This window comes from Haemaphysalis longicornis, unplaced genomic scaffold, assembly GCF_048455015.1.
Source record: "Haemaphysalis longicornis isolate Haplotype H1 unplaced genomic scaffold, Haemaphysalis longicornis Haplotype H1 scaffold_15, whole genome shotgun sequence".
NCBI classification, from domain to species: domain Eukaryota; kingdom Metazoa; phylum Arthropoda; class Arachnida; order Ixodida; family Ixodidae; genus Haemaphysalis; species Haemaphysalis longicornis.
The window spans coordinates 11712318-11720838 of NW_027526257.1; the positions used below are offsets into that span (position 1 = coordinate 11712318).

Sequence of the window (8521 nt, forward strand, 5' to 3'; positions counted from 1 at the left end):
TTCAGTACTTCAGACACTACTTCGCAAACAAGCGCCACAAGGGGGCCCACTTGTACATTCCATGGCCCACCATGGCCACATGCCAACGAACTCAAAGAACGGGAGGCGCTAGAATTTTGTACCGAGAGGTAAACTTTCTACCGTGTTGTACCAGCAGCTCTAATTCTCAAGAAGACAGCGTTAAAACCACCCAGCTGCGCTACTCACCAATCACACGCCTTACGACACGTTTGGCTAGTACAAAAGCAGACGACCCTCGCTGCCCTCCATGTGTTTTCAATACAAGCCAGAGTGAAAGTTCGTTGTACTTAGTTTAATCCTATTATGGCGTGTTTAAATGACTGCCTACCATATGAAACAGCACTTAAAGTAGTTGCAAAGGCTAAACAAAATATATCCGCAAACAACAAGCCGATTGATCGACTTTCTTTTGAGCGAGCTGACGCGGTTGTTGCTGCGTGGGACAGTATCGCCAGGTCGGGTGGTCGAACTTCCTGACGACAATTATCGTTCTTTCTTCTTGAGTGCGGTCGACAAAGGAAGGTTCACGAGTAGCATAAACACGGAACACTGCTCATCCCATAGGCAGAGGTAAGTGCAAAGGGTTGCTTCAGTGGGAGCATGCAAGCGAATTCAAGAGTTGCGCAGCCGACTCAGCGGACACTGCTGGCATGGCACCGCCTTGGAAACAAGTGCAGATTTTGTTTTGTATTTTCGGAAACTAAATGATTCTTGCGTAACGTTTTACGCCGCACGATTTACCAACGGCAACTTACATGTATACAAGCGTGTAGGTGCGGCAAAAACGTCAAACAAATTAAGCGCTAATAAAGGACGCAAAACAAGCGCCGAATAGCACGCCCGCTGCCTGCAGAGATGTGTACTTTTATTTTTTAGAATATAACACAGCCGCTTACACGGCACGCGGCCGCGGATATTAAATAGGATGATCACTAATGTAATTGGTTATCTTCAAATGCAGGGGTAGTCGCTAACAATCTGAACCCCCACACGCCAGTATTGTCCTGAAATGGAGTTAGACAGAAAGACAAGAACAGAGAATTGATCGGTCCCAGTTGAATTGCCCCGCGCCTTCACACTTCACCAGATTTGTCAAATATTATTGGCAATTCGCTGAATTTTTCCTCTTTGCATTCAAAGCCCCCCTACCCCACCCACCTGATTTGCCGTCCAGCCCTCCGCCGTGTTGGCTGCATGCAACTCTGCCCTACACTTCAAAACCTTGCCGGCCCTTATTCTAGTTAAGTGCGAACTGGGTATATATGATGCAAGAGCGTAATTAAGAAAAGTGACAGCAAACAAGGAAAGCGAGCGGCCTCTCAGTTCACCCTACCACTTCGTTTAAGGCTTTAGGGCCAGTAATTTCGGAATCACAAAACAGATTTCACGCTTTGTCACGCTGCGTTTTGTCACTGAGACACGAAGGAAAACGGCCAGCTAACGCTACACAATGTATTCGTAACGGCGACACAAACAAGCACTGTTTAATAAAAGTACACGGATAGTGCGCAGGCACGCAAAAGAGCGGTGCACCGCAGCCGACGGGCTCACTGGCTTTTGAAACCGCCATCATCGCCGATTGCGTCACTCCTTTTTATGGATCGGCGGTTGTTGAAAAGTCCATGTCGCCTAAAGTGTTAGTTTAAACTAGACGTTTTACCTCAAATTTCACTTCATACGACCAGCAATCGGATAGCCTAGGAGTCGCAGAGTGCCACCACCGTCCCGGCTCTTTTGTCGGTGCTGTAAACGTATTTAGCGCTACAAAGCTTTATCCCCTAATGCCAAGTTGATTGCCGGAAGAGATCGGACGCGTCAGAGATGGGCTGGCGACCATGTCACTTTGTCAACACGGAATCCTATGGGACCCGCGTAGCTTTGTACTACCCTGCAGTAGTTCCCGCTAGCCGCTTGCGGAGCGCCCCTTGGGCAGCGCAGGAGGTCTATACGTGCCATAATTATTCGTTCCATTAGTTTTCCTACATAGGACGTTAGCTAAATCGGACTGGGATTTTCTGTGGAGAGGTGTTTTCCCGGCTTAGGGATTACGGCAAAATTGGCGTTATAGAACTCTCGAGGAACAGTGCCCCCTGTTCAATGCTTGTCAAAGAACTTGGTGAGGTAATACATCGAGCCATCGTCGATGTTTCTGAGCATCTGATTTGTGACTGCGTCTTGCCTTAGGGTGGAAGATCTTCGCACGTCCTGCAAAGCTCACCTGACCTCTGCATCTGTGATATCGTCGTCCAAGGAGCGGTTAGGCGGCGCTGAGTAGTACGGGTGCTGTTGCTGTCCCCAATCTCGTACATATCTATTCATGAGGTCGCGAATTGCTCCGCTTAAGATAGTGGTAAGTTGAGTGGGTGTCTCAGAAGGAACCAAGTTCTCTTCGGGATCATGGCGCCCTGCAGCCGATCGCACAGCTCTTCCCATCCTGATCTAACTAGTTTGTTTGCATAACTTACCATTTCCTTGGCTATGCTGGCTGTTTTCTTTCTTAGGCACCTTTTAGGCTTTTGATTAAGCTATGGCCTTTTAAGACCTTTGAGAGCTTCCCACATATGCTGCAATTTACAGTCGACGTGCCGCGGCGGCATTTCGGCATCTACTTCTACTTGGTGATGCCGTACATCCCACAGGAGCGGCTCCGTCCATTGAGCTAGGTCAAGCGTTGGAAGGAAGGTAGGTCCCGAGCTTGTTGTGCCTTCCAGAAAGTGTGACATTCGCTGATTACGGTATGCATGCTCTGTGCTGGTTTGGGGAGTTTGAGTGTCGTGCGTAGCTGTATTATGTAATGATAACTGCCGAGGGTGTAGGCTTATGTACTCCATTCTCTTTGCCTACTCTGTAGGTAAAGGGAGGGTTCAGGGTGGTGGCCATTGTACACTCGTCCCCTCCCTAGTTGGTAGATCCAAATGAGTTTCGAAGCGTGAGCTTCTGTGAATAAGTCAAATCCCAGAGCAGCCTGCCGTTTTTTTCTGTCCCCAGAATAACCCCTTGCCGTGTGTGGAGCGTTAAAAGCATTAAAGTAATTATGAGGAGTGAGCATTAGGCGACTTGTTTAGCGGCCAGGATCACTGCCCGGAAATTTTGCGTGTGTTGCTTGGGGCTACTGCAACTGTTTAGTAAATGACTGACCTGTTCTGTGATACATTTCGGCTAAACAGCTACAAAGTCATGGGGGAGCTAAGTGCGTGTGTTGGGCTGATATGTTTTGCTGTACTCGAACTGCAGTGTCGTGTTGCGTTTCCAAGTACTGATGACATAGAAAGATGAAGACGCTTTCCGGCTTCCGGCAACAAAATTATGTTCGGAGTATTCCCTACCTCCTCTACCAGTAGCTGCAGTTTCACTCGTTCGCGAACGAAGCCTCTACAGTTCCACTGCCAGAACAAGAATCCCTTAGAGGTCTTCATCCATGATAGCATAATCGGGACGTTTTAGGGGTTTATTTGTGCACCCAGGTCTCTGACACTTGACAGCATCTCCCGAGTATTGTTCTCAAATCGGGCCTGCGTTTCGGCCTGCGCTCTCAGGATGTTTGTACTGTTTGCGTGTATTGAACCTTCTGGTCCGCTAGCCCCCTTTCTAGACCCTGCAGGCACTCCTCCGAAGAGGACTCGGGGGAGACATTACCCTTCCCATTGGGTGCGCATGGTGCTCTCCGCTTGGGCGGGCTCGTCTCGCTGCTTATTTTGTAACCGGGGAATCTCCTTTTTGAGCGCGCATTTCTCAGCTCGCAGCGCGGCTGTTTAAAGGCGCATGGCTAGCAATACACGTTGTGTCAGATGAGGGTGAAGGGGGTGGCTTGGATGAAGTTGGGTGATGAGAGGGGGGCTGTAGAACACAGGAGCGGGGGTGTTCTTTCTGACCAAGTGAGTAGAGGCGTTTGGACCGCTCACCCGTTACCGTGGTGGTCTTCCGTCTTGTAGGAGGGCGATTTTGTAACTGGTATTGAGTTCCGTGCCGTGATGTTTGTGGGGTGGGTGCTGCCCGGACTTCTGCTCGTTGCCCTTTGGAGGCTTCCCTGGGTCCTTGGCACTCCAGGATTGGCGCTCGAGGTCATCGATGCGGGTTCCCTGATGGCGCCCCGGGAAATCCGCGGGCCGGTCGTACGAAGCCTCGAGCAATTTTCGTTGTTCTGAGACCACCTGGGCATACGAGGGAGATCTGCTGAGTGGTTGAAAGCGTCTTCGCAGTCCGGGTTGCCCGTGGGGTGAGGGCCCTCGCACACTGTACACCAGGGGGTGCAGGGGCAGCCAACAGACGAATTTGTCGGGCTGGAGCTCGAGCATCGCTTGGGGTTTTTGATGTTCAGGCACACATCTTGCCGGGTCCGTCTTGCCAGCACACAACGCTAGGCTCCCTCTTGAAGCGAAATGGCTTACACCGGTACATCTCTGCCGTGTATCTCGCCAAGAAGGCGACCCGGTGGCCTTCGAACAGGATTTATGTCATGTTAGAATTGTTCGGCGTGAAGGATTGGTCAGTCAGAGTTCTAATGAGAAATGCTGTCCAGCACTTGTTCAGCGTTTCTGTTTCTGTAGCCGTACAGCTGCATTTAGGTGGATTTCAAACTTTCTTTCGCAGAAACTATAAACTCCTACTCTCCTTGTTAGCTCAGCTGTTAGAGCGACTCCTCCGTCTACGCGGTGGTCCCGGGTCTGAATTCTGGGCCAGTACGAATTTTTCTTCAACTGCGATGTTTATGAGAAAGCGATAGAGCTTTCCTTTTTAGCCGTACGGCTGTATTTAGGCGGATGTAAAACTTTCCTTCGCAGACACGTACTCCACCTTGGGGATTTCCACTAAATCTGGTCGATTGACACCTGTTTTAGGGAGCCCAATAAAAATATATCAGCTATATTTCCACTGAATATATAGGGGGTAATAGCTGCCCTCATCGACAATTCAAAGTGTGGATTTATTCAGCTAAACAAAACCACGGGGATGCTTCTTATCACTTACAACAGGCACTTGCCACGCATACTTTGTTGGGAGAATAATTGTGAAGTGATGTAATCTGGTGCCTCCGCCCTCATTGAGTAATTTTCGCACCAGAGCACTAAAAAACGTTCTAGTATTAAGAAAACCCAAAGACTACGTACCGTTAGCCCATTGAATGTATCGTTGGTTATTGGAGAAGGTCTGACGTTATTTGCTCTCGAATCCAAAAGTAAGCCATGAAGAAACAAAAATGCCAAAATCCCGCTTTTGAACATGTTTAGAGCCGTTTTGGCGACCCAAGGCATTAAATAGCTGATGTTGAGGGGCTGACGCATTTCTGTGACAATTTGTCAAACCTACTCGTCATGACATGAAAAAGGCCACGCATAATTTACTCGGGAATTTTTCATTGCGAATTGTGTATAGTGCAACATTTCTGCTGTTCAGAGCAGCGTGCGCACTAAGCAAAGCCACCTGGGCCATATTCTTAGACACTGAGAATTTTGCATTGACCTTTATTCTTGCATCCAACTGCACCACGGTTTGCCAGTAGTCCTCAGGCAATTAATTAAGAAGTTGGATCGACGAGTTCACAGTAACCTTGCACATTCTTTCCTCCTACACACATGCAAAAAACGGTGATGGGCGCTGGTTGGGTTATATAGAAAACTTGCATATTGTACATTCGCATTTTAGTGTGTTTTTACCAGCTGTATTAGGAAAGTAGCTGTGGGACATGGGAAATCACCTCGTGCCTCCTCATTTTTCTTCAGTGGCATTCTAGTCACATACAGCTTTTCTTTAGCTGACATGATCTCACAACTGACAAGGTATTCACGCTCGTTGTTCCCATTTACCCCTTCAAGTTCAATATTTTATGTTCTTGGGTACAATGGCAGCATTTTATTCCGCGAAACTAAGTGCATAATTGGTACGCACCATTCTAAACTATGAAATTATGAAGATGGTTGAGAACCGGCAATATATCCATATATGAACGACCACGATTCATAAAAGCACCACCAGCCATCTCTTATCTGCCAACAAAACAAAGTCACGTGCAACCCAAACCTTTAGTAGTCAATTTTTATGCTTCTAGAATCAATGTTGGTCTTATACGATGTGACCGGAAAAGTAATGGAGCATTTTGGATATCCCTACTCTACTATTATATTCTGAACGCACCGGAAATATCTATTTTAAAGGGGGCGTTATGCAGTCATTTTTGCTGCCTTGAGCATGCAACGATTTATCATAGTTTTCTTGAACATTGCATTCCAAAACTAAGCGCCGACTTGGCCATTGTTGAATGCAATTCAACTTTGAATTGGTGTTCTGTTTCCTCGCGAAATAACTGCATCTGGAAAACACGGAATTAGTAGTCAACTACTGTAACTGGAGTAACACCTTGTAGAATGCAGTAAGCGTGTCGTTTGCTTCTAAATTGTAAGAGTTTAAAAGTTAGGCTCACAGAAGTATATTTTTGCCAAACACAAACACATAAAGTAAAAAAATCCCCGGCCATGTCCACTAACATCAAACCTGGGAAGGGGCGAAGCAGGCAGAGTAAAAGGGAATTCCTGCTGTCTAGGCGCTTTTTTTCCAACGGAGATGAAACCGTTGGGAGTGGAGGTATACTGCTTTTCTTTAAAAGAATCGTGTCTCTTATGCACGAGGGATTTTAACTCAAGGCGAGGTAAAACGAGCGTCCCGGTGTGTTCTTTTATTACGCTTTTTTTCCCACGGAGATGAAACTTTCTAACGCAAGGCGCTGGAAAATAAGTGTCCAGTGTGTTCTTTTATAGCACCCGTTACGTTCTAGCACAATGTGTTATAAAGCACGTGTCCCAGTGTTTTTGTACATTGACTACATAAAACGACGCCGACGACAAGAGATGCCCTAAACCCTGAGGGGCTTCACCCCAAAAATGCCGTTGACGCTTCCAACTTTCTGAAAATGTGCAGGCCTAAGAAGAGTCGCATCTTCTCTTCATCTGATCTTTAACATTCTGTTTCACTTTCCGGCCGTGCCCGTCAGCACTTTATCAGCCCTCTCGAAAGAATCTATCTAAGGTCGCTCACACTCACTCGCAATTGTACAGTCTCCTGTACAAACCCGGTAGTGCCTTGACATCTCAAGGTGACTCGCACTAACCTCCAACAGCGACCTAGTTTCCCCCAGCTTGGGTGTTTTGTTTCGCCGTGCACGCGGCATTGCCCTTTTTCAGAACCATACTCCAACCCACGAGTCCCGGCACGCGCACTGTTGCGCTCTTTAAGGGCCCTCGACCTTCCAACCTCGGGCACTGCTGTGTATTTTTCCATGCGCGCCGTTCCTTGTTCGCACTCTGTGCTTCCTTGGGATTCGCGACACCTCATAGCGAGTTCTTCTACATCACGCAGTCCATCTCACAAAAGTGTCTCGAACTTTTGCCCTAAAAATTGCCGGTACCAGTCCCTAATTATTATGAAGCATCAGTTGAGCACAGTGAATATAACGCTGATATTTTCACAAGTGAAGCCCTGTATTGCTTGAATGCCCATTTCAGAGCAATTTTTGCTCCTGCATGTACTATTTAACCAAATATGTAACCTTGCCAATACAAGGTTCTTGCGTTTTTGGCCAACCCATCGTATTCGACGTTATTTAAGTAGGGAATCAGTACTGCTACCATTACTTTCATTTATAGATGTTCATTCGTTCACTCTTGCAAATGTATAAACATTTTAGCACCCGTCCTCACCAAGTCTTAGCTCTGCCTGATTCTTGTGTCTGTCCTGGGCTGCAGATGCCCTACACCACGTTTCATGTGCGTCCTCTCACACCTCGGCAGAAGTACTTTCGTTTTTTGAACAAAAATGAGAATGTTTTCTCACACAACATCGGCATTGGCTCTTTGGAGTTTCATTTATTAATTTGAAAGGTGTATGTGTCTCATTCGAAGCTTGAGCTAGAGTGAAGCCAGCGTAGACGTGAGCGATTCAAAAACCGAAGTGAGCCACGTAAGGCCAAAAGGGGAAAAAGAGTGACCTGTGGATAGCAGTTAGTTATTTATATCAAAATATTTCAGCATTACTTTCAAATTATCCAAAATATCTATTAGACTGGAAATACAATGAAATACTCAGAATTGGAGTGTAGTAGGAGAAATTTCTATTGATTGAGGTCATCATCACCATCATCATCATCACCAGCCTAACCAGCCCATCATCACCAGGGCAAAGGCCTCTCCCATTATTCTCCAATTCCCCGGTCCTGTGGAAACTGTGACCAATTTGTCCCGGCAAACTTCTTGATCTCATCTGCCAATTTAAGTTTCTGCCGCCCCCTGCTACACTTGGCTTCTCTAGAGATCCACTCTGTTACCCTTAATGACCAACGGTTATCTTGCCTGCTCATTACATGCCCTGCCCACATCCATTTCTTCTTAATTTCTGCCAGTATGTCCTTAAAACTGGTTGTTCCCTGGCCCACTCCGCTCTCTGCCTGTTCCTTAATGTTACACACATCATTTTCCGCTCCATTGCCCTGAGTCGTTCTCAATTTAAGTTG

The 8521-nt window shown here is 47.0% G+C and overlaps 1 long non-coding RNA gene across 1 annotated transcript in view; it reads right to left on the reverse strand.

Moving 5' to 3' along the window:
- Nucleotides 1–5260, reverse strand: part of LOC144165757 (uncharacterized) — a 120446-nt gene extending 115186 nt beyond the window's left edge. The window contains exon 1 of the long non-coding RNA XR_013321506.1: nt 5130–5260. This is a non-coding gene — a long non-coding RNA (uncharacterized LOC144165757). The remainder of the gene's footprint in view (nt 1–5129) is intronic.
- Between the last annotated feature and the right edge of the window lie 3261 nt (nt 5261–8521).